Source organism: Larus michahellis, chromosome 6 (genome assembly GCF_964199755.1).
Source record: "Larus michahellis chromosome 6, bLarMic1.1, whole genome shotgun sequence".
Classification (NCBI taxonomy): domain Eukaryota; kingdom Metazoa; phylum Chordata; class Aves; order Charadriiformes; family Laridae; genus Larus; species Larus michahellis.
Genome location: NC_133901.1, coordinates 16465551 through 16491915, shown reverse-complemented (window position 1 = coordinate 16491915; position 26365 = coordinate 16465551). Strand labels below are relative to the sequence as shown.

The 26365-nt window shown below is 41.9% G+C and overlaps 1 long non-coding RNA gene across 1 annotated transcript in view; it reads right to left on the bottom strand.

Annotated features, from left to right (window-relative positions):
- LOC141744846 (uncharacterized) overlaps positions 1–26365 on the bottom strand; it is a 47302-nt gene that overhangs the window by 8822 nt on the left and 12115 nt on the right. The window contains exon 2 of the long non-coding RNA XR_012587601.1: positions 219–410. This is a non-coding gene — a long non-coding RNA (uncharacterized LOC141744846). The remainder of the gene's footprint in view (positions 1–218; positions 411–26365) is intronic.

Below are 26365 nucleotides of genomic sequence, written 5' to 3'. Positions count from 1 at the left end.
CATCTTCCGGAAAAGGAGCACTCAAGCTTTTGGATCTCTAATGAGTGTCTGGAACCAAACCCCCAAATACTTCATTTGGGTGAAAAAGAACAACTACGAAACAAAACCACATTTTCAACAGCTGAACTGAAACTTGTCATACTCCCATAGTGCCACATCAAACTGCTCTAAACGCTTTCAAGTTCTGATTAGTACAATCCAAAAGAAGGTTCAAATACCTGCCAAGATAAGGCATTGCTAAGTCTGGGATGGCAGTTCCAAAGGTCACATACAAGCTTGTAGATGCTTTCAGATCTCACATGAAGCTACTCGCCCTCGGTGATCCATAATGTAGGCCTCACAGCATCAACATTCATCCTATTTTTCTCTCAAAGTTATTTAGGCTGCTCTTTTAAAATTTTTGTCGATCTCTGCAGGAAAAAGAAAAAAAAAAAAAAAAGCCAGGTTTAGACTGATATTGAAATGATGCTTCCATTCAGTGAAAATCTTTAACTCTTGAATCTGGCTCATACCAGGGCACTAGTTATAAACCAACATGTTGTGCAGTCATAAAGTAAAAATAGGATCTATAGATAGAGCAATTTCCAGCATATGCAGAGAAATCTCAGGGAATGGTTTTGGAGGCTACTGCTGGAGTAAACAAAGGTTTTGCTTCTGCATCATCTCATTTTTGCCACTTCCCATATCGGAGGCAGCAGATGGAAAGCGAGCCAGGCATTAAAATGCTACCAAAGTCAGGACTTTCTGCTTTCACACAGTGTCTCAATTAATCAAAGTTTTGCTATAAAATTCAAGTGGCAACGCTCAAAGCCAAGTCAAGTCATAAAATACGAGCTGATTAATTTCCCTCTAATTTGTATGATAATTAAAATTCCAACTTTTAATTCTGTTAATTGTCCTCCCACAAGGAGGTTGATTGGGCTTTGCTAATACATGCTGTGAAAATGCACTTCCCACAGGTCTGTCTTTGTTTCCTTTAAAATGTAATGCTTTTACATAATTATCCCTTAATTTCTATAGATAAATGTAAGCTTATCTCTGGCCTGTTTTGACACAAGCCCCTGTGTAACTTAAGCTGTGTCCATAAATCAAATGCTGAAAGTCATTAGGTGTTTCATCAGAACATCGTGCCTGTGTGTGGTTCTCTGTGCCTTTTAATGAGCAATTAAACTTGCAAAAGACAGAGGGGGGAAAATCTAGAGTAAAAAAAAAAAAAATACATATGCACCCTCCCTCAGAAGTCAAATATCTCTGACATGAACTGGAAAAAGACAAAATATATGATACGGCAGACACCCTGCTTTCCTCTCACCTTCTGCTTTCCACAATCCCAGCAAACGGCGTAAAAGAGCAGTCAGAGGAGTGGTGAGTAGAGCTGGCACCTGCACACAACCCAAATGCTCACTGGAAAAAACTTCAACTGGCAAGGCTGCAGTCAACCCATACAGCTTCTGTTTCTCTGGCTGGCTACAGAATAACCTAATCCTTTCTGTGATATACCTGAACGGAAAGTCTTACCAGTCTGTTGGTGTACAATACTTATTTGGACACAGGAACACCTGCCAAGTTGTCTGCCATGAATGAATATAATGTGGCCATTGCAAAGAATTAAAAAAACCTCAAAGAGTCACCTGTGGCCACTGTTTGGCTCTGGACACATTAAAAAGTCCAATCTACAACAAACTAAAACATACAAGCAAACAATCAATCAGCTCATTCTAAAAATCTCAGCACAGTGGCTTCGGTAAATGCTCTAAACCCATATTCCTAAGGAAAAAAAAATAAATAAAATTATTCCTGCATGTGAGAGTATTCAACAGGTTTCAAGATGGACAGTTATATCCTTTCCTTGTGCTTCTTCCTGGCTATAATGTTATGATTATTTTCCATTTAATTTAGCACTGACTCACAATTACATCATGATTAGAGACAGACGAATAATAGGAAAAGTATTGGGCAAATATGCATTGTCCATCAGCAAAGTATTCGGGCAGTTATAACATTGACTAAATACAAAAAAAGAATTTGGCAAACAGAGCAGCATTTTTTTTAATACCTTATAGAACTAAAATATTTTAATCAGTTCTTCATATGAATGTTTTGCATAAACAAGGATTGAGATGAGGCTAGTAAATCCACCGTCATTTGCAATCTAACAGTTTTCCCTCAGTATCAGTGTTCATGCAGACTCTTTATTCCACAGAATAAGAAATGCCAATGTGCCTTCTGGCCTTTCATGTGCCTTGAATTTCTTTTCTTTACATTTGTCTGGCTTATGCCTTTTACTGTATGGATGGACACCACATCCTACTGACACCACATCAAAAAGCTTCTAGAAGTTGCCTGGATTTTCCCTGCCAGGACAGGCGCTTAAATTTCCATTCACAGAGGGTGCCCTGCCAGCTCCGGCACTGCCCAGTTCCTGCGTCATTTGACCACTTAGTAAAGTCCACAAGTTACAATTATCATATTTCAAACAGGACCAACAGTGAAGGTGGGACGCGGGTGATGGATGATGGACATGGAGAAGCAGAACCAAAACCTTCCTTTCCCCTCTGGAGCAGCAGGTGGAAACAGCTCGCCCCTATCCTCTCAAACCTCAGCAGCACCACACTTCTATACTGTGTAAGAAAACTAAACACCTTTTAGGCCTGAACTCCTTATCTGGGACTTTTTTCATCTTCCAGAGCCATTCCTTTGACAACGCAAAAGCTATTAAACCTTATTTTCCACAGAGAATTACACTTTCTATACACTACTTTACCCTTCATTTAACATACTGTGTGCGTCAACAATACCAAGACAACGTAAAAGTGTAAAAGGGGGCAAGGAAGCTCTTGCATTTATTACCCTTTGACTCAAACCAATATAGGAATACGCTAAGTGCGTTACACTAATCATATAGCCCAAACCTTAGAAGATAAGACAAGAAAATCAATTGTAATTTCTTTGGCTGTTTTCTCATATATTCTCAACCTGTTAGCAGCCATTTCTTTTTAGAGAGCAGTCAATGAATATTTAATGTTGGAGCACAGTGCCAATTTTATCTGCCAGCTAATAAAAAAGCTGCTTGGTCACGGGTGTAAGAGAAGAGGTCTATTTTAGCCTATGTGGCTGGCTGGCTGTAATCAGAAGGATGACAATTTCAAATTGAGAGATTAATGGATAATTTGGAATCACTGTCATTCTGACACAGCCAGTGACCTTTTCAAATTGACAGATAGCTCCATTTCACCCCAACCAGCTACAACAAGAGGTTGTTTCAAACAATTGGACCTAAATGCCAGGCTTAAAGGATGCTAGGGATAGGGATGTGGCAGGGCAGTTTATAAGTAAAATAGGCCTCCTGCAGCTTAATGAAATAGTTAGAAGGGCTATTCGTCCAGCAGTTCCAATTCTTAGTTTTCAGCTACTGCAGCATTAGCAAGGTAAAAGGGACTGACACCAGAAAGAAGAATGCTCAGCATTATCTTCCCAGCAAGGAAAACAGTACAGCTGAAACACTGAACCAACTAGAGTCTGACTGAAACTATATTATGAAAAGATATGAAACAGGTGAAAGAAAAATTTTGCGGACACCTGTACTCATCCTGTGATATTGGCCAGTATTGCTTCAGTAGTAACATGCAGAGACATATAAGTCACTTGCAAGAAAAACAAAACCATTAAAAAAAAAAACAAACAAACCCAAAACAAAAAACTCATTTCCTGCTAGAGACAAGATTTGCTCAAGAGTCCTGAAATAATGGACCTTAGAAGTAAGTTATTGCTAAACACAGAAAAACTATTTTATGCAAAGTTGTGAGAGCTTTCCCTTAATATGTTCCCTCCCCAAATCTTTCACAGTGTTAAAGTCTGTTCTTAAACATAACTTTGGAACGGAAGTCATGTTTATAAACAAGAAAGCCCAAAATGAGTTGTCTCTTGACAAACCCGGCATTCCATTCTGCATTAAGTACACAGTACGAGCAGAAATTTATTCAAAGGGTGTACTCCCACATTAATTTAGAACCCTGTTTTATAAATTGTTTCTGTATGTAAGGCTTTATTTTAACTTGCAGAGGTTTGCTAGATGTGGATTACCATTTCCTTTCCCGGAGGTTCCTGAAGTGTGTGGAAGACAACTTCCTAACACAGCTGGTGAAGGAACCAACAAGGGGAAGTGCCCTACTGGACCTACTGTTTGTTAACAGAGAAGGTCTTGTGGGGGATGTAAAGGTTGGAGGTCGTCTTGGACAGAGTGACCATGAAATGATAGAGTTTTCAATTCTTGGTGAAGCGAGGCGGGGAGCCAGGAAAACTGCCACCTTGGATTTCCGAAGGGCAGACCTTAACCTGTTTAGGAGCATGGTTGAGAGTGTCCCTTGGGCGGCAGTTTTGAAGAGCAAAGGTGCCCAGGAAGGCTGGTCATACTTTAAGCAGGTGCTCTTAGAAGCACAGGAGAAGGCCATCCCCATGTCCCGAAAAACGAGCCGACGGGGAAGGCGGCCAGCCTGGCTAAATAGAGAGCTTTGGCTGGGCCTCAGGAAAAAAAGGAAGGCTTACATTCTCTGGAAAAGGGGCTTAGCAACTTATGAGGATTATCACGATATAACAAAGCTATGCAGGGGGAAGATTAGAAGGGCCAAAGCTCAATCAGAACTCAGCTTGGCCACTGCAGTTAAAGACAACAAGAAGAGATTTTTCCAGTATATCAACAGAAAAAGGAAGACTAGGGAAAATATAGGTCCACTGATGAATGAGACGGGTGCCCTAGTGGTGGAAGACACAGAGAAGGCAGAGTTACTGAATGCCTTCTTTTCTTCGGTCTTCACTGATAAAGCCGTCCCTCACGAATCCCATACCCTGGAGGCAAGGAGGAAGGTCGGGAGAGAGGAAGACTTTCCCTTAGTTGAGGAGGACCGGGTCAGAGACCACTTGGCCAAGCTGGACATTCATAAATCCATGGGCCCTGACGGGATGCACCCGCGAGTGCTGAGAGAGCTGGCAGATGTTATCGCTAGACCGCTCTCCATTGTCTTTGCAAGGTCATGGGGAACAGGAGAGGTGCCTGAGGACTGGAGGAAGGCTGACATCACTCCAATCTTCAAAAAAGGCAAGAAGGAGGACCCAGGGAACTACAGGCCGGTTAGTCTCACCTCTGTCCCTGGGAAGGTAATGAAGCGACTCATTCTGGATGTCGTCTCCAAACACATAGAGGAACAGGAAGTTATTGGAAGTGGTCAGCATGGATTTACCAAGGGCAAATCATGCCTGACCAATCTGATAGCTTTCTATGATGTTATAACGGGTTGGCTGGATGAGGGGAGAGCCGTAGATGTCATCTACCTTGACCTTAGCAAGGCTTTTGACACTGTCCCCCATAACATCCTCATTAGGAAGCTGAGGAAGTATGGGCTAGATGAGGTGACAGTGAGGTGGATCGAGAGCTGGCTGAGTGACAGAACTCAGAGGGTTGTGATCAGCGGCACAGAGTCCAGTTGGAGGCCTGTAACCAGTGGTGTCCCTCAGGGGTCAATACTTGGACCAATTTTGTTCAATATATTCATTAATGACCTAGATGAGGGGACAGAGTGTATCCTCAGCAAGTTTGCTGATGATACCAAGCTGGGAGGGGTGGCCGACACTCCAGAGGGCCGTGCTGCCATCCAGCGTGACCTGGACAGGCTGGAGAGCTGGGCAGAGAAGAACCTAATGAGGTTCAACAAAAGCAAGTGTAGGGTCCTGCACCTGGGAAGGAAGAATGCCAAACACCAGTATATGTTAGGGGCGGACATGCTGGGAAGCAGCTCTGAGGAGAAGGACCTGGGGGTCCTAGTAGACCGCAAATTATCCATGAGCCAGCAGTGTGCCCTTGTCGCCAAGAAGGCCAATGGCATCCTGGGCTGCATAGGGAAGACTGTGGCCAGTAGGTCGAGGGAGGTCATTCTCCCCCTCTACTCTGCACTGGTGAGGCCACAACTGGAGTACTGTGTCCAGTTTTGGGCTCCCCAGTTCAAGAGGGACAGGGAACTACTGGAGCGAGTCCAGCGAAGGGCAACCAAGATGATTGAGGGACTGGAGCATCTCCCTTGTGAGGAAAGGCTGAAAGAGCTGGGACTCTTTAGCCTGGAGAAGAGAAGGTTGAGGGGGGACCTGATTAATGTTTACAAGTATCTAAAGGGTGGGTTTAAGGAGGACGGAGCCAGGCTCTTTTCAATGGTTCCCAGTGACAGGACAAGGGGCAATGGGCACAAGCTAGAACATAGGAAGTTCCGTTCAAATACACGGAAAAACTTCTTTATGGTGAGGGTGACAGAGCACTGGAACAGGCTGCCCAGGGAGGTTGTGGAGTCCCCTTCTCTGGAGATTTTCAAGACCCGCCTGGATGCAGCCCTGAGGGATGTGCTTTAGGCAATCCTGCTCTAGCAGGGGAGTTGGACTAGATGATCTCTAGAGGTCCCTTCCAACTCTGAAGATTCCGTGATTCCGTGATTCAGTTGATGCATACCATCATATACTAATTTTTTTTTTTTAGGAAAAGGAATAGGTGGAATTTCAGGCCAGCCAGTCCACCTTCCCAGTGATCACTACTGGGAGATCTACACTCAGCTCCTAAACTTCTCTAGCCTCTTACCCTTATTGTCACAAATAGTTTCTGAGCAGTGATTTCACAACACTGAAAACTTACTGGCTGTTTATTTTCTAAATGCGGTATGTCAGAGAGCACTGCTCCAAGGGGGAAACTGAAAGCCTGCCTTGGAAGCAAGATGGGGATGTTGCAAAAGAATATACTCACTTTCCAGCTGATAGAAAAGGATGTGTGAGGTGGATGCATGCTGATCCATGCTGATGAAAGGTCTCACAATAACTCCAAAGTCAGCAGTAGTCATCATCTGTTATAGCTAATTTCAGCTTGTGTCCTCAAATCAGGACAGAAGTCCCAAATGCAGTGTGAGACACAACTCATAACACCATGCAGATTACACTGCATGCCCCAAAAATCCTTATCCAGTTCAGTAACGGGGCTAACCTGAAATGTTGCATGTGGGAACATATTTTAGATTCACTGGGAAAGTTAAGTAAGACACAGTTCTTACAGAATTCTGCTTGCTACTGATAGCTACCTAGATTAACAGACACTGTAACATACTCAAAATGTAAAAATAGAGTAGAATATTTCAGTTGGAAGGTACCTACAATGATTACATCTAGTCCAACTGCCTGACCACTTCAGGACTGACCAGAAGTTAAAGCATATTAAGGGCATTATCTAAATCCCTCTTAAACCCTGACAGGCTTGGGGCATTGACCGCCTCTCTTGGAAGCCTGTTCCAGTGTTTGACCACCCTCTTGGTAAAGAAATGCTTCCTCATGTCCAGTCTAAACCTCCCCTGGTGCAGCTTTGAACCATTCCCACGTGTCCTGTCACTGGATCCCAGGGAGAAGAGCTCAGCACCTCCCTCTCTGCTTTCTCTCCTCAGGAAGATGGAGAGAGCAATGAGGTTGCCCCTCAGCCTCCTTTTCTGCAAACTAGACAAGCTCAAAGTCCTCAGCTGCTCCTCACAGGGCATCCCTTCCAGGCCTTTCACCAGCTTGGTTGCCCTTCTCAGGACACATTCAAGGACCTTCACATCCTTGTTAAATAACAGGCCCCAGAACTGTACACAGCACTCAAGGTGAAGCCGCATCAATGCTAAATACAGTGGGATAATCCCCTCTTTTGACCAGCTTGGTTGTGCTGTGCTTGATGCGCCCCGGGATGCAGCTTGCCCTCTCGGCTGCCAGGGCTCACTGCTGGCTCATATTGAGCCTGCTTATGACCAGCACCCCCAGGTTCCTCTCCCAATTTATACTTGCGCCCAGCATTACTCCATTCCAGGCGCAGAAATAAATTAAATGATCATAAGAAGGTAAAGCAGCCATAAAATACCCTGGCCTTCTAGACAGGGAAAAAATGCCAGCAAACCTGCAATGAGATCAGCACATTTGAAAAATCAGACTACTTGTTTACTACTGCAAATATGGAATGAAGAGCTTGCGCAGAACAAATGTTTTTCCCAAAAAAATCCCTAAAAATTGATAATGCTCTTATGAAATGCACATAGCAGATTCCTAACTAGCTATATACTGTTTCATCTGGCTACTACAGAACAGAGATCAACTGTAATATTTACAATATTTAATCAAAGAGAACAAGTGATGCGCAGGCAGTTCTGCAATTCAACATGCCAAGTCCGCTCTACTGTTTTTAGCAAGGTCACTATTAACCTTTATTTGTGAGCACACTGAGAAACACCAGCTAACAGACTGGAAATCTTGTAGTTTTTCAGAATTAACTGAGTATTTTCAAATTTCAGCATGATTTCTGGAAGCAGGAAATGTTTCATAGGCAAATAGGGGAATATGGGGTAAATTCATCACAACATTGTGATAAATGAGTTACATGTTCAATATGCACTAAATTTTGTAGGTAAGCTAGGGATGAGTAAGTGCAGTAACTATTACGAATAACAGAAATGGGAAAACTCCAAATTTTTGATAAAGTGACAAGCTCCGTAGTACACAAATGAGCAATCAGAAAGTCACACTAGAATTGCACCATGCTAGACCTCAAAATAGAACAACATATCCCCTAGAACTGCCCCAGGAAGCACCCACGGCCAATGCACTTGGCAATGCTACTGTCAGAATTAAACAGAAATCACTATGTTTTGTCTCACCGACACCATCCTGCCTGTGCGCCTGAGAACAGAACTGACACAGGACATCTATAGAAGGTCTGAAGCAAAATAACTGAGTTTGTCATTTCAATACTTGTATTTAAATGACACTTTTGAGTAACACAAGACAGACAATTCTGAAATTTGAAACAGTTGAAACTGATGATTTTCTTTTTACCCCACAACTAAAAGCAGGGAATTAATTTCAAATTTGTACTGCAAAAACAAAGAAGGGCATTTGTGACACTCCAATGCTGTGCCACTAGAAGTCAGGCCACTACAGCCAAATACCTTCTTTTAGAAATAGAATGGTTTGAAGATAGTTGGCTGCCAGTAGGTTACAGAATTACACTTTTCATTTTATATTAGCGAGACTGGAAATTCTCGACTTTGTTGTTTCTGTAACTCATTAAAGCATTTCTGCAATTTAAACTGACGTAACACCTGAAATAATCTGGCACACCATTTACATAGATCACGATTTTGTATGAGAGCTTTATGGCATAAAATGACTTCAGTTTGTGATGATTCTTTCATTTGGTGGCCTCTGAAAATAATCCTGTCTCAAGTAGACTGGATGACCTTCGTAGACTGGATTACCTTCAAAGTTCGATTTTCTGTTGTTATCAAAATACCAAAGCATGTTTTGAAATGGAAAAACTCGAATGAATCCTCCAGATCAGACAGATTCCACTGTATTTACAAAGGAAAAGGGAAAAGTAAAAAAGAACAAGCATAAACAAAAACAAAATCCCCAACAAAACAAAGAAACCCAACCAAAAAAAACCCAAACAGCCAACCAAAACCCCCCACACTAGAGAATATTGGTAGCATTGTCTGGTATGTACCAGTCTCCACCACCGCCCAAGCCAACGCTACAGAACAGGGCAAGACTGTCACTTGTGGCAACCGCACACAAACCCAAATCCTTACTCAACAGCGTTAAAGCCCTGAGTCTTTAAATGTCATAATATTGTTATTAAAGGATTATTTGATCTTGGATGCTTTGACAAGATCATACGGGTAAGAATCAGGGGGAGGGCCAACAAGGCTGACATCATGGTGGGAGTCTGTTATAGACCGCTGAAACAGGATGTAGAGGTAGATGAAATATTCTACAAGCAGCTGGGAGAAATCTCAAGATCACTGGTCCTTGTCCTGTTGGGAGACTTCAACCTACCAGGTATCAGCTGGGAAGACAATACAGCTGAGAGGGAACAGTCTAGGATGTTCCAAGAGGGTGTGTTGGGGACAACTTCCTGACGCAGCTGGTGAAGGAACTGACTAGGGAAGGAGCCCTGCTGGACCTGCTGTTTGTAAATGGAGAAGGACTTGTGGGGTATGTGACAGTTGGAGACTGTCTTGGGCATAGTGACCATGAAATAATAGAATTCTTGATTCTCAGGGAAGCAAGGAGAGTGGTCAGCAGAACTGCCACCATGGACTTACAGAGGGCAGACTTTGGCCTTTTCAAGAGCCTGCTTGACAGAGTCCCTTGGGAGGCAGTCCTGAAGGGCAAAGGAGTCCAGGAAGGCTGGACACTTTTCAAGAAGGAAATCTTAAAAGCACAGGAGCAGGCTGTCCCCATGTGCTGTAAAACAAGCCGTTGGGGGAAAAGACCAGCCTGGCTGAACAGAGAGATATGGATACAACTCAGGGAAAAAAGGAGAGTTTATGGCCTTTGGAAAAAGGGACAGGCCACTCAGGAAGGCTACAAAGATATTGTAAGGCTATGCAGGGCAAAAATTAGAACGGCCAAAGCCCAACTAGAACTTAACCTGGCTTTGGATGTTAAGAACAATAAAAAAAGTTTCTATAAATAGATTAGTAACAAAAGGAGGACTCGGGAGAATCTCCAGCCTTTATCAGATGAAGCGGGTAACATAGTGACAAAGAATGCGGAGAAGGCTGAGGTACTTAATGCCTTCTTTCAGTGTTTATTAGTAGACTCGGTTGTTCCCTGAGTACCCAGACCCCTGTGCTAGCAGATAGGGGCGGGGAGCAGAATGAAGCCCCCGTAATCCAAGGGGAGATGGTGAGAGACCTGCTCCAACACCTGGATATACACAAGTCTATGGGGCCAGATGGGATCCACCCGAGGGTACTGAGGGAGCTGGTGGAAGTCGTCACTGAGCCACTTCCCATCATTTACCAGCAGTCCTGGCAAACTGGGGAGGTCCCAGTTGACTGGTGTCTAGCAAGTGTGACGCCCATCCACAAGAAGGGCCAGAAGGGTGATCCAGGGAACTACAGGCCTGTCAGCCTGACCTTGGTGCCTGGGAAGGTCATGGAACAGATCATCCTGGGTGCCATTATAGGGCACATGAAGGACAACCAGACGATCAGGCCCAGTCAGCATGGGTTCATGAAAGGCAGGTCCTGCCTGACAAACTGCATCTCCTTCTATGACAAAGTGACCTGTTTGGTGGATGAGGGAAAGGCTGTGGATGTCGTTTACCTGGACTTTAGTAAGGCCTTTGATATAGTTTCCCAGAGTATCCTCCTGGAGAAACTGGCTGCCCATGGCTTGGGTGGAATACTCTTCACTGGGTTAAAAACTGGCTGGAGGGCCAGGCCCAGAGAGTGGTGGTGAATGGAGTATTTGGTCTAAACTTTGGCCCTCAGATGCAGCAAGAAAGGACAAAGTTCTGAAAAGCAATTGAAAAATTTCACTTTCATTTTTAAAGGTGAATTACGCAGTAATAAGCCTCCACAAAACTTTCACAAGGTTCACAGGCCAATTTCCAGAGGAAAGCTAAGGTAATATCCTTATGAGAACAGTGTAGTAAAATGGAAGAGTCCAAGGAAAAGTAGTACTTTTATAATGCTACTCTCCCCCTGCCCTTAATCTTAAATATTAGCGAGGCTGATGCACCTTTTTCCTGCTGAAACCTAAGTCTGACACACAGCCTGTCATTGAAGATTTACATTCATAAGTTGTTCAGTGACAGTATTTTTCTTCTCGTATAGAAACTTCACATTCAGGTCCTGAACAAACCCAGAGCCCGGCAGCTGACGCCTAGGGAATTCTCCTGGTCCCAATGCCCAGAGGGGACTGCTTCCTCCTCTGCAGCCTCTGCTCCCGGAGGGAGGAAGCAACACGGCCCACTCAGGACAGGCTGCTTTATTTGAAAGGCAAGAAAAAGAATCCAGCTGAGCACCAGTAAATTCATACCCACTTTTCCCTTGTACAGGCTTCATGTAACAACTCTGCTTTATAATTAAAAACTTCTATAGATAATAAGAAATGCAACTAAGCAATTAACAATTTTCCTATTATACCTAGCATTTTACGAGGACTGTTTATTAAGAACAAGAAAGATCATTCTGCCCCTCTCAAAAAGAACTATGCTTTCACATGGGATTCAGAAACATAAGCGAATCCCTAAGCATTTTCAATTGCAATCCCAAAGCGCAAAGCTGACTGCACCTGGGTTCCCTCCCAGCTCGTCTAAGCAGCTTTGTGTTCTAGTGGCTGGAGTAAAAACCTGAATCAAGCCAGAAGCACATCAGATCCTAATTTCAGCTGGCATTTTGCAAGACTTGGATAAGTCATTTGACCCCTTCATGCCTCACAACACAGCTTGAAAGATTCTTGGAAAGCCAAGGTTTCAATGTAAAGCAGATGCTTCACGTAAATAGATTTTGCCTGGGTAGGTATGTGTGCCCATTAAGACTGATTCATTCACTGAGAGACTATACTGGTGGGAATCTGCTTTGGGAGCTCTAAAGCCAAGGTGCAGGATTTCATATTCTACCACAGTAATTTAAGAAAAAAATAAAAATCACTCTGGCTGGACAGATTTATTAGTTTCAATTAAACGAATGATGATTGCATCATTTTTGTACTATTACATATGTAAAATAACTTCAGAATTTTCTGTCAAAACTGTGTCTATGCTATCACAGAACACAATTCCTATTAAAGTCAACTTACAAAGCTTAACTCTTAGAAATTCCTCTTACTTTGGCCAAATTTTATTTTTCTCATGAGGGGCGCATTTTTGTAATTCCAGGACACTTCACTCTCTATTTAAAATACCCTCGGATGGAAGTCCTCTTAAAGCAATTCCAGAAGCATGCATCTTCTTGACCATTAAAGAGAACACGTCCAGCAAAGAGAGAAAGAAAGATGTAAAAAACTATATTAAGGGGAATAAATTGGGAACACGGTAAATCATAATGCATATAAAAGTTTTTAAGCTACATGGAAAATGAATTGACAGAGAAATAAGGTAGTCTACTAGGGACCAAGGATGAAGTTAGTAAAGGCCAAATCAAATTGGGCCCAATTGCTGGCTAATGCTGTGTGCCCTTTTGCAATGCATAATAGTCTTGGTGGTACGCGGAAACCCTCACTTAACATTTCTTGCTGAAGGACTTCCCACAATTCATAGAGAGAAAGGAGACAGGCAGTTTGATGACCTTTATTGAAACAGAGCTTGTAGCAAAAAACCTCTGCCCAGACAGAGTGAAGACAGGATGGGTATATACCCCATTTAGCTGGAATATGCATCAAATCTGACCTCTAAATATAACTAAGGCCCAGCTTAGAAACTTGAATATATGAAGCAAAAAGAACCTCACAAAAAACGCACCACCACTTAGAAAACAAGACACCAAAAAGTCATCAAGTCAAAGATATTAAGAGTGGAGCAGGTAAATAGCTTTGTGGTTTGGCCTTTACATTCCTGGCTATCTGTAGCAAAATTGCTAATCTCTAAGTACAGAAGAAACGTTCCAAATGTGTTAGAGAGCAGAAGAGCAGCAGCAGAAGTCCGGCCTCTCCTGCATCAGCACCATATCAGACAAGAAATCAGCATGTTGGAGCCCAGAAAGCTTCCCTAAACCTGGTTGACTCGGACTCCGCAGCCAGTGAGCCCCCTGCCCCCCCCCAAGTTTGCAGGGCTACCTTCATCTCAGGAACTTGTGCCAGACGTTCTGGCAGGGTCACAGAGAGCTTCCGCACAATATCCAAACCCACAAAGCACAAGGACTTCCTCCAAGCTGAGGACTCTCTGCTGTTCAAGGAGATGCTTTCCAAGACGTTCCTGCCAGAACAGAGTTGACCACAACGTGGATTGTTCATGGCATGTACCAGTGCCATCAACAGCGCTCCCTGACTGTGCTTCAGAACGAGATCATTATGAACACTAAGTTTATTAATCAAAAAGCTACTACTTGGCAAACAGTGCAGCTTTTCATAGCACAGATTACTCAGCTTTACCCTGATCATAGCAATACTAACTATAAAATCAAGATGGTCACGTTTAATCAAATATACAAATACATTTTAAATATATAGTCAACTTGTAATCTAATCTAAGTAGATTTACCAGAACCAAACAATTTAAAAAACCGAACAAACCATAAATAAAACTAACAATATACTGGACAGAACACAGCACTTCCCAATGAAATACAACTCCTGGCTCCTATTGTCAGAACTAGTTGTAGCAGATGTTATTGTGTTCATTAGAAAAGAAATAAATCAGACAAAACCCACTACATTATCCCAGTTATTTTTAAAATATTTACATTTTTAGCACAAGTTTTTTGGAGGAGGTCAGGGATTTTACTGCTTCTGACAAGGCAGTCACCATTCCCTCCCTGCTTTAGTTCTAATTATCAGCTGAAGAAGAACTGGGGCTAAATTTACTATAACTATGCGCACTAGAGAATTCTCTCCTCTGACTCATGAGAGGTGGCTGCACTCATTCCACTCTTCACGCAAACGTAAGTCCAAAAATAGACCAAAATACACTCCATGGATCTGAGAATTTTGCCCCGGGAGCCTCATGCCATGCTAATGAAATCAATGGGAAATTTACCACTAACCTCAAACAAATCTAAGATCAAGCACAAAATTTTATTTTAAGATTTCATACTTCTATAGAAACTTGCAGAAGATCTGAAGTTGCTTTACAACCTTTAATGAATTAAGCTCTGCATTATTCCTGTCAACTTGGACATCTCCCATTGGAACGATAAGGAAGCAGAAGGAATTTAGAAATGTTTTTCAAAAGCAGCTAATTCTGTACCTGATTGTGCATGAGACCTTTGCAATAACATAAGCTTCATTTTTAAGAGCACTGGCACATACAAGATGATTGTGACCAAGTGGTTTCCAAATGATCAGGCCCAAACTTGCTAAACTATGTCAACCTAGAAGAAAAATCAGTGGTCACACTTGGAAACCAAATTGTTTATGACTTCAACAAATCACACACAAAAATATTTATGGCAGATGTTGGACATGGCAGTTACTATGCTCTCTGTAGAGTTCACTTTTTCTCCTGCTACAATGGAATTTGTTCATGTTACTTTGCATTTGCATTGCATTATAGCAAACTCAGGAGTGCCTGTTTTTACGGTCTTCTCCTCCCCTAAGGTATGCCCCTCTGTTCTTTAACCAGCCTCCAGGGTACTGTAATGATTTGGGGTCATTCTGTACATTTGGGTGCTAATAAGATTCACAGTTCATCCTCTCATGAAATAACTTCTGACACCCAGTTTTATAAGTCCCAAATAGGATATTTAATAGTAGATATTATCCAACAGTCCCGTTTAACATCATATTACTACCCCAAGTAATCTAGTGGAATAGTGGAAGGGCCATGGAAAATTATAGACTCAATATAGGAGCTTACTAAAGTAGATCATGATCCAATTCCTTCAACAAAGATAAAAGCTTTTCACATAATCTCTTTAGGATTTGCTTCCTTAATCACTTGGACTATACAAGAATTAAGGTAGAAATCATAGTTAAAGTGTTAAGAAATAATCCACCATGAAACTGAGGCAATTGCCAAGGAGAGATTTACTAACAAGGTTCCAAACTATGACGGCAGCTGTTAGAGACCATGACACATGTTACAGGCCTACACGCAAAGAAGTAAAATTTGCAGGTATTTAGTCAGATGCTGCTGACTCACAAATTACTTTTTCATAACTTCATTGATAAATTGCTCCTTTTCAGAGAGAAAGAGAACTAAGAGACCTGCCATGTCACTAATGCCCACGGTGCCAACAACAAACTTGGTGTTTAAATTTTTGTCCAACACTTTGCAGTGCTTCACAAGCTTAGGTAAAATCCTTTCAGACCCCCTTCAAGAATACACCTGTATCTGAAAATACAAACTATCTAGCAATAAAAAGACCAAGGAAGAGACCAAAAAAGACTTAGAAGCATCAGGGGCTGCTTGCGAAAAGGGGCTGCTTGCGAAAAGGGGCTGGGACATTGGGGCCAGAGCAGGGTCATACAAGCAGATGTCTGCAGCCTTACACAGGTTATTGCTGGGCAGCCTCCCAGCACAACTACGCTGAGAGTCCTAAAGACACGACACATCTCTCACCTGATTTGTCCACCAGTGTCGAGACTCAGCAGCGGGCCAGACAGGGAACTTTTGAATCACAGCATGCTGACACCCTCCTGTGTGTGCAGACGTCCTGCAGTCTCCCACAGCGCTACGGGTTCACCACTCTACCATTTTCATGAAGTGCTGGTGCACTTCAAATACCCACCTGTCCCAAAAACAATGATGTGCTGGGATTGATTATTATCAAACATCTTCTACTGCCTGGACAATGGGGCAGAGAACACTGTCAGCATGTTTGCAAATGACACCAAATTGGAGGGATGGTTGATAGACTGCAGATGAGAGCTGCTCTTCAGAGGGGAGAAACGGGCTGATGCACATGACGCACTTCAGTAAATTCAAATGCAAAATGCTGAATTTAAGACATAATCCCACATATGCCACAGGTTAGGGATGGGCTGTCTAGGCAACAGCAGTGCAGAAAAGGACCTGGGGGACCATCAGTTGAGGTATCAACACTTAAATACACACAAACCCCAAAATTCTTTCTCTGTAAAACATAATCTTTTTTTTTTCTTTCTTTTTTTTTTTTTTAATTAAGCAGCATCATGTTTAGCAGATGGTAAGTGGGTGGCCAGGTCATTGTGTGAAGCAAAGGTTTCCAGCAGCAAACACAATTTTGTTGCTTATAAATAACTACCACTTGAAGTCAGCAAAATCTCATAGAAATTTTCTGTTTCATGTAAAACTAATGGGAAGTCCTAGCTTTTTGCTTGCCTTTTGCAGTTTCTTATATATAGCTCCTGGACAATGCTCCCAACAAGACAAGAAATATCCTGCCTCAGAAAACCAAAAAAGGCTTTCCTTTTATTGAAACCATGCTTACTGTTTGCTTTGATAACCCACTCTGACATTCCCTTTTTACTGTCTCTCAGTTAAAACAATACCAGAACAGGAGTTTTTAACCTCAAGTAACCAAAGCTCTTCCACCTTTCAAACACCTGAAACACCAATGCAGAAATAGTTGCACGGAAGTAGCCTGTTTGTAGGGTGAGTAGCCCAACGTGATCATTGGCAGCATGCTCCCACCCCAGGTATCGCACTCACTTGAGCAGAGAGTCGCAGGCACATCCTGGAGTGACCTGCAACCTTTCCAAAACAGATGCTTGGAACATCTTAAAGCTGGAATCTCCAGATAAGAAAAAAAAGGTGGTGGGGGGGGCATCAATCAACTTTTTTTTTTTTTTTATCACCTCAGGAAGAATTACACTGATCATCACATAAATCATAATTTCAAATAAGAAATTAAATACTGTAGGAATTAATAGGAAACATAGGTGCACGTGCATATTTGACATCTTCAATTTGTTATATAGAAGGAAAAAAGAATGACGGTATTTCAGACTGTACAGAAGAGTCTATACTCTACTGCCCAGATTTTGAACAACTATTATCTGGTAATCTGAAAGAAACACTACCATATTTGGATAAATGGACAAAAATTCAATGTCACAAACTTAAATTAAGCCGTGTGCATCAGAATAACATATGAATTTGATTATGTAGAGCTAAAGTGAAGAGAGCTGGTTTATTTCAGCTCAAAAAATCATCAGGTCTGCTACACTTATAGATATCATCTACTAGAAAAAAAATATGCAATATTTAGCAGCTATGTATTTTGAGGGCATACCTTCTTATGCCATTTTACACAACTACAGAAACAAAGCAATAGTTCAGAACACATATACTACACTGGAAATACATAAAGAACAGGAGAAGCAAATTTAAAAAAAACAAAAAACAAAACCCCAAAAAAACCAGAGTGAAGAAGTTTAGTGTGCCTCTTAACTTGAAAGCCCCGGTTCATCAAAGAAAGAAGTATAATCAGCTTTCGCTCCAAGAGATGTCCATAATGCCCCAAGGCAAGAAAAACTGGGGCAGTTAGCACTCATCAGAAATAACGGTCAACTGCACATTAATTCAAGAGGTGAGAACACTAGATTTCGGTTCAAGTATATTTGCTGCAGGGTAGGGAGAAGGATGCGTTTAGTCTGTAGGCAGAGAACACCACTCTCCTGTTCTGTAGAGTCTTCTAATTGATAGGGAATGTAAGAAATACGGGAAGACCTGGCCTTTTTGCCTTCTGTTCAGAGATAAACATAGACCACTGCTTTGGATCACCTTGTCTGAGTTTACACTAGACCAGAGACCACAGGACTTGTCCAAATTCCTTTTTGCTTAAACATAAATACATTGTTAGATTCTGCATTTTACAGCTGCCAGCAATTAACATCATGTCAAAATTTTTAAGATGTATCAATTGACTTTCAATTATTTTTTTGCAATAGTATGTAGCAATAAGAAGTCTCAGCCTAACTATAATTCATTTTAATATAAATTAGTTGAATACAGCACTGCTGATGAAGCTTCAAGGTACTTAGTAGAGGAGAAGCACACTTCTATTTTTGTAAAAAGTATTTTGTTCGAATGGTCCCCGCCAGGTTCTGTAACATTTCAGGGCATGGAGTACAGGCTTGGGGAAGACACAAGTCCTGTGGCTGGGGAGGTCTCTCCCTGGGTAAGTCAGTAGGAACTGAAAAAATACTTAAAAGAAAGTGCCCTGGATAACAGAGCTGCTCTTCAGCATTGTTAGCTATTTTCTGTATTTATTTGCACCTATAAAAAGCTATAAAATGACTGCAAAACTACAGCAAGGGGTGGTTCGTGTGGAAAAGATAAGCTGTGTTTCATAATGGAGGTTTTCTCTTTCTGCAGCACAGAATACAAAGTTGGTACGGTGGGCTTGGACGTGGCAGTCCTGGCCACAGTTCCACAACTGATGATAGATTATCCTCCCTGTGAAACTCAACACATTGCTCAGTAAACTGGATGTTCTCCTCACTTCTCCTCATGTCTTCAGTTAGGAGCCTGTGTCACAGGTTCCTAAACTTTATATGATCTACCACAGCACAAACATACACACATGTTCCACTCTCTGCAGTTACCTTCATTCAGTAGAGTTATCTCTCTATAGTAGATAAAGACAAAGTATGACGCATTATCACTACTTGCCTAGCGGTCAATAACAGGCAGTCAATACAGTATGTTCTTACCAGAATGCTGAAGCACCTTGTTGCACTTGGATGCCAAACTTTCTATTTTCAGTGTCAAACTGGGATATGAATAATGGGATCCGTGGGATATACCCTTGAAATAGCTCTGGCATTGATTTCTCAGCATAGCAAATATCTTTCAGTTTGACAAAGTCCCAGCAGATAAGAAAAAGACTCCCTACTTCTCCCAGCACCACAATTTGTACTTTGAGAATAACATACGAAAACTCATTACTGCAAGTTTCCACCGATTCTCTCACTCAAGAAGTAAAGCCTGAACTATGCACTGCAATCAGCCTTGTCCTTGTACTCTTCCTGTACGGTTTTTACGGGATTATTTTTTCATTCTGTCCTAGTGTTGTCAGTATCATCACAGAATTCAGTAGAAGAGTGCACATGACATATCAAACTGTCTCTTTCCAGGTTGGGATTAGATGTCCTTAAAATCTTATTTTTTTCACTACTGGAAATATATCATGTTCCAGTTGTGCCCAATTAAATGCTACATAAGCATACAGAAGATTGAAGGAGATCCAGCACTAACAAAGTCCAAAAGAACAAATAAATTCTCTATATACTTGGATGGAAAAAAATTCTTGGGAAGGGAGACTTGGACTGTCATTCTGGTTGATCTCAGATATCTTATATTCCAGTGTTATTCCCTTACCAAATAAACATATTTTAGCACACTTAACTGCACATCAGGGTAATAACCTCATCTCACTTTTTCTGAATAGGAAAATCAAGTGTTCTTCAACTCAGATGAATGCTTTTGCCTCCCTCGTTTCCTGTTTGGCAAGGATCGTGCCTACCAAAACCAAGTTTCCATTAATTTTGCTGCCTCAAGACATCTTGAGACTCCTCACTACTTCAAATACTAGGTTCAGAGAATCACATGGATCTAAAACTCAAAAAAAATAATTACTGCAGAACTGACTATCAGCTGAACCAAGGGGCTGACTGATTAAGAACAATATGGAAGAATCATAAATAACACAAGTAATCTGATATAATTCAAGACTGTATACCTGTATTTGTGTAGGGTGAAGTAACTAAGCTTTCTACGTTCCTCTGAACTCAGTTACCTACAGGGTCATTGGTTTCACATTTTTCCACAACGAGCTGGCCAAAAATCTCTCCCTCATTTGCAAACTGAAAGCTAAGACTGATGCACTTCAGCTTGCTTTCTGCCATATGTTCCAGTTTCACAAGTTGGGTCTTCCATTCACAGAGTCTGAGTGCTATTCTTAGCACTTCTGCCTAATGAAAAGCTTGTTTTCTGTTGAGTTGTAGCTGAAAGATCACAAAAGCTCCAAGACCGTCAGATTACAAGTTCTGCAGCATGCATTCCTCTGATGGCTTTTAGCTTTGTATAGCTCAAAAGCGCAGCTCAGGCTGTGAGTGCACATGCTGTATTGACCCAGGGCTTCACTACGCAGTGAAATGAGCTCCTTCTTCTCCTTGGCAACAATAAATAGCCTAATAAAAAAGACACAGCGTCTTATAAACAGATTGTTATACTTTTGCAGAACTCCCCAAGCGCCAGCAAATTTTGACCCAGCAGACTGACATCTCCAGGCATATGAAATTTTAAAATAAAACATCCGGCACCTCTATCAAAATATATATCGCTTGCTTACACAAACCACATGTCACCTCAGCCACTTCAGAGTGCTCTGAACCTAAAGTCCATCCAAATGAGAATGTAGATGTTCTGAAGTGGCCAGTGGCAGGGTGACAAGAGGCAACTTTAAATAAGGCTGCACTGCGGTTGCCAAGAGGAAAACAGAATGAATTTACACATTTTAAAGCAGACTCAACTGCTGTATTTGTTCTCTGTTTGCATAAAATTGTGCATACAAATACAAAAGAAATTAATTTCCAAATATAAAAAACAATCATATGGATGCAACAAAATTAAAATAGTTTACAATAATAGGGGTCAATTGTTCACAGTCTCTCCCAGTGCAAGAAAAGGAAGCCATCAAATGAAGTTACATGATACAAGTTAAAATAATCAAACGACAATTATTCAGACAACATGCAATCAATCTCAGGTAAAAACTACATTCGTCCAACCTATCTCAACCATTCATTTTGGGGCTTTCATCTAATTGTACTAGTGCAAGACCATTAAGTTAATTAGGTTTAGACAACCAAGAGCATCTCACTTCCATCTGATGAATCCCATGAATATCTTTGGGGATCATCCTTTTGTTCATGGGAATGATTTTTCTTGGCCAGGGCAGGATTTTTCCCCAAAGTATTGAGACTTTCTGTGTCCTCAAAGACTTTTCCTACCTACCATTCAGCAGCCCTTCCCTTCACAAAACAAAATATTCATAAACCGCAATTATATACTGTAACTCAGGACTCAGTGATGTTAGTTCCTTTTTCAACTTTTGAGAGTTTCTAAAGCAGTAAATTTCCTCATCACATTTGCTTTCATTAGTTAGACCTGCATTTTAGGAACAGAGCCCCGAATCTCCCCCATGCTTCCCATGCCTCAGAGAGGTCTGATACCTTCCTGTTCTATGGCATTACGCTCCCTTTAGAATAACTGAAAACTGTGCAGAGCTGCCAAGTTGCCTTCTCACATTACAAATTCAGCTCCAAATTTCTGTCCTCCATCATATCCAGCTCTTAATATCACTGATTATAGGTTTCTCTCCTCTCCTCCCTCCTGCTGTCAAAAGTACATTTCAGATTATTTTCCCTACAAAAAGAGTTAGTTGTAGAATCATAGAATCACAGAACAGTTTGGGTTGGAAGGGACCTTAAAGATCACCTAGTTCCAAGCCCCCTGCCCTGGGCAGGGACACCTCCCACCAGACCAGGCTGCTCAAAGCCCCATCCAACCTGGCCTTGAACACCTCCAGGGATGGGGCAGCCACAGCTTCTCTGGGCAACCTGGGCCAGCATCTCACCACCCTCACAGTAAAGAATTTCTTCCTAATATCTAATATAAATCTCCCCTCTTTTAGTTTGAAACTGTTACCCCTGGTCCTATTGCTACACTCCCTGATAGAGAGTCCCTCCCCATCCTTCTTGTAGGCCCCCTTTAGGTACTGGAAGGCTGCTATAAGGTCTCCCTGGAGCCTTCTCTTCTCCAGGCTGAACAAAATACAAATAAAAATACAAATTAAACTTTTCATCCCAAATTTCGAAGTACTGTAGACATTTCTAATCAATGTGGTAGAAAAGTATATTTGGAATAAGAAAGAGAGGTTGCTTGCATTTCACTTCAGATTACCATTTGCAACTTCAGTTTCATTTTACAGCTCACTTCACCAGCATGCTCTTCAGTTGCCAAACACACCCATGCAATTGTTACCCTACAGAATCTAAAAATCCAGCTGTACACAGTAAGACCCAGGTGTCAAGACATATTTAGAAGGATAGCAACTATTGAAATTGATGGAGTTGCACACGTAAATACTGCAATGAAACTGGGGTTAAATTTTAGACATGAATTAAGACAATGCAGAAGCTAAAACCACTCAAGAGGAAAGTTTCCTGTGGCCTTGGCTCCACTGCCACAGTGCTGTGACCCTTTGGGTGTTGTCAATGCTTGAGAATGTCAGGATAAGACTCATTACAGAGCAATCTGCATGAAGTTCAGTGACCTGTGACACCAAGTGGATCAGACTACACAATCTGATTATGTCTCCTGTGAACCTCCTAAGAGAGATGGATTAGATCCTCCAATGAAAAAGACTTGACAGGGGCCCTCACTGCTCATAGAGCAGAGGTCTTGCCATCAGCGCTTCCCAGACATAAACGAAACCCAACCTCTATCTCAGTTATCCCTGAAAGTTGCCAATATTATTTTTTCTTGAACAGCAAGGACCAGAAAGAATTTTTGTTCTTTATAATTCTCTTGGAATCAAGGCGAGGAGAAGTACAGAAGCTGGGAATTTGTGTTACTCGGAATTTAGGCACGAATCAGCAAAGGTGGGATACTCCACTTGGCAGAGTGCCTTCATATTAGAGGGAACCTGTAAAAGGTTCTCACAGTTGAAGCTATTAAGGTTTGTGCCCTGATTCTGCACAGCCAGGAACGAGATACACACACATTTTCCTTCTCAATTAATAGATTGTGCTGGTGACCCTTGGTTCTCCCATCGTTAAGTTTTATCCATCACAAACAGAGAAGTTTCTGTATGCGGCCCAATTTTTATTGTAAGCAATATAAAAGAGTCTCCTGGCAAATGGAAATGGTGGAATGATATTTACTACATTTGGCAAATAGCAAAAGTGTGACTACACAGCTACGATTTCAAGTACTTCAAAGCAGAAAAAGATCGGCCAGTGCACTAAAACGTTCAAAGGACAATGAAGTATGAAAGATCCACAGAGAAGAAGCTATGAATTATTACAACCATCTAGTTTTAAAACACTCTCATGGAAGAATTGCCTGAGTTTTCTAGGATTCTCTAAAAATTAAAGCTCAGCAAAACAAAATAACCTATATTTCTATGAGACTGAACAATTGCCTTTTTCTACTTATATTTGCTCCTTTTTAGAAAAAAAACACAGAAAAGGGAGCTGGTGGAATCAGGCTACTTTACAACTACAAATCCAACTCCGCATACACCAGCTACCTGCAGAGGACAGAGGACTTCCCACTGGGCTGTGGGCCTCAGAAAGGGCAATCACTGCTCCAGGCAGAGGAGCGAAAATGCTGCTAGATGAAAATAAAGCCTACCCAAGTGCTTCACAAGGAAATCCACAATAAAGGGTGGCTGCACCAGACAAAGTTCCTACTACAGACTTCTTTCAACAGATTGTAACTCTACACACCTGACATGATTGGGGAGCCACACATCAAAGTGCTCCTGCAAGCAATCTGGGTTGATTCCACCACTTTTAATGAAGCAGTGGAGCCGTTCAGAGCTCACAGTTCACCTTGTCTGGAAACAACTTGACTGAAGGCAATCAATAAACAATTTTACAGACAATAACCGATTACAGGGTTCCCCAGATCTCATTTTAGCCTCCTTTAGCCTCCTTACAAGACTGGTGGTCAACAAAGCTAATTCTCCCACCTGGGCAATTCTAAGCCTGGGTATGCAGTCAACAGTGCAAACACAAGCATAATGAGGCAACATTTTCCATAGCGGGGGCAACGTGCAACATTTTTTATCTGGTACCAAGGTAAACATGCAGGAACAGCCTTTGGGATTTGGTAGCTGTCATGGTTTGGCCTCAGACTGCAACAAAGAACCACGTGCTGCTCTCTCGAGCTTCCCCCATGGGGAAGAATCGGAAGAAAAAGGCAAAACTCGTGGGTTGAGGCAAAGGCAGTTTAACAGCACAGCAAAGGGAACAAGAAAACAACAACAATAACACGGATAGAGGAATACACAAACACGATTACCGAACCGCCACTCACCGACCTGACCCGGCAGCTCCGAGTGGGCATGGCTCAGATGGGATGGAATACCCGTGTCCCTGCCAGAGCCTGGGGAGAATTAACCCTATCCCCACCAGAACCAGGACAGTAGCAAAAGAGAAAAGGGAACACTGTCCTAACTAGATGAAGAAGGCAGCCCAGCTGGCTGTGCCTATGCTGGGGCACTTTGCCAAGTGCTGTCAGGTGCTAGCCACATTGATGCTGCGAGCGAGTCACCACAAGCCAGCCATTCTCAAGAGGAAGCTGTTCAGGCCTGTGACAAGCAGCAGAATTTATCAGTGTGAGTCCAGCTGTGCTCCAAAGTTCTTGCTTCATCAGCTCAGACTACATAGGAGTACTAGCCCCAGCTGTTATGCCTACCTGCTGACCCCAGGCCCACCAGGAATCACATCAGGCCTCTCAACACTGAAGAAGTACAAAACTGCTCTGACATACTGCTCCTTGAAGTACTCCCCACCTTCTTGAGATTGTTGTTCTAAGTGATGCTCCTACCCACCCCTAACTCCTGGGTAGCCCTGAGGTACCCAATGCTAAGGGCAGCTTTGTGTGTGTTCCATATCAGCTGACTGGACAAGGAGTTGGCGACCAGGCCCAATGGTCCACATCCAAACCAAAGTTCAACTTATGCCTTGGAGTCTTTGCCTTTTAAAGTATTTTCCAATATCACTGTGTGCCAAGAAAACGAGTGAGTAAACGAAGAAAGGCAAACAGTGGAGGCACCCATTACAAAAGTCTATTTCTGATATTCTTAGTGTGCTTAGTGACATCATCCATCACAGCCAGATGTTAGAGATTTAAGTTGAACAAATTAAAAGCCTGCTTTTTGCCCTAGGCATGTTTTGCTTTGTAGCGCATCTCATTAGTGTGGTTTCCTTTAATGGTTCATTTAATTTTTGGTTTGAAAATTAGAAATCAAGCAAAAGCTAATTTAAGCAAACATTTCTGTATAGCCACTTGCTGGCACCTCAGAACTTAGGGGGCTTGAGAAGGGTAGGGAAATAAGGGCTTTCTGTTTATCAACCTCACCACAAGTTTTTTGATGCTAAAATGTTTAGGTTCTAAATACTGCAAAGGGAATATTTATTTTCTTAAGAAATACTTCCATGAGAATTTAGAGGTCTGAAGTTGATATATCTACCCTCAGTGGCCAATTTTAATTGGCAATATCCCTTTAAAAACAAAGGGCCCTAGCTCCAAAGAGGTGCTTTGAATGAGAAAATAAATTTGGTTTTGAGAAGTTCAGATGCCTGGAACCTGACATCTTCAAAGCAGAAAGAGCTTTCCCCAAGAGAATAAGCTTCCAAAAAAAAAAAAAAAAAAAAAAAAAAAAGAGGAAAGACCAACGGGGGGGGGCGGATTTTAAGAACCAAACAGAAAGCTTCCAAGGCTATCTGCATGAGAGAATCAAGTCTTCAGACTATAAAACAATAGTATGATATAAAAAATATATCCGTTTTTGTCTGTGAAGCTAATCAGCCTGGAATTGAAGATGCAGAAAATGCCAAGTATTTGAGTTAAGCAATGAATCAAAGCTCTCACCCTTCTGGCCTCTTTATATATCAGACAGACACTCAGAATTATATTCTAGATACTTCACTGTTTTACATTAATGACACATGATCCTACATCCCAAAGATGCTCCATGGGACTTAAGTGTTTAATGCTGCTGAACGTTTCTCCCTATGCTGCCATTGCAGAACCAATTTACTTCCTCAACAGTTTAAGTGCTACAAACAGCATCTTTAGTGGTGGGCACCAAACAACGATCCTCTTAAATTTAAGTTACAAAATTTGTTTCCAAGTTCCTTATATCAT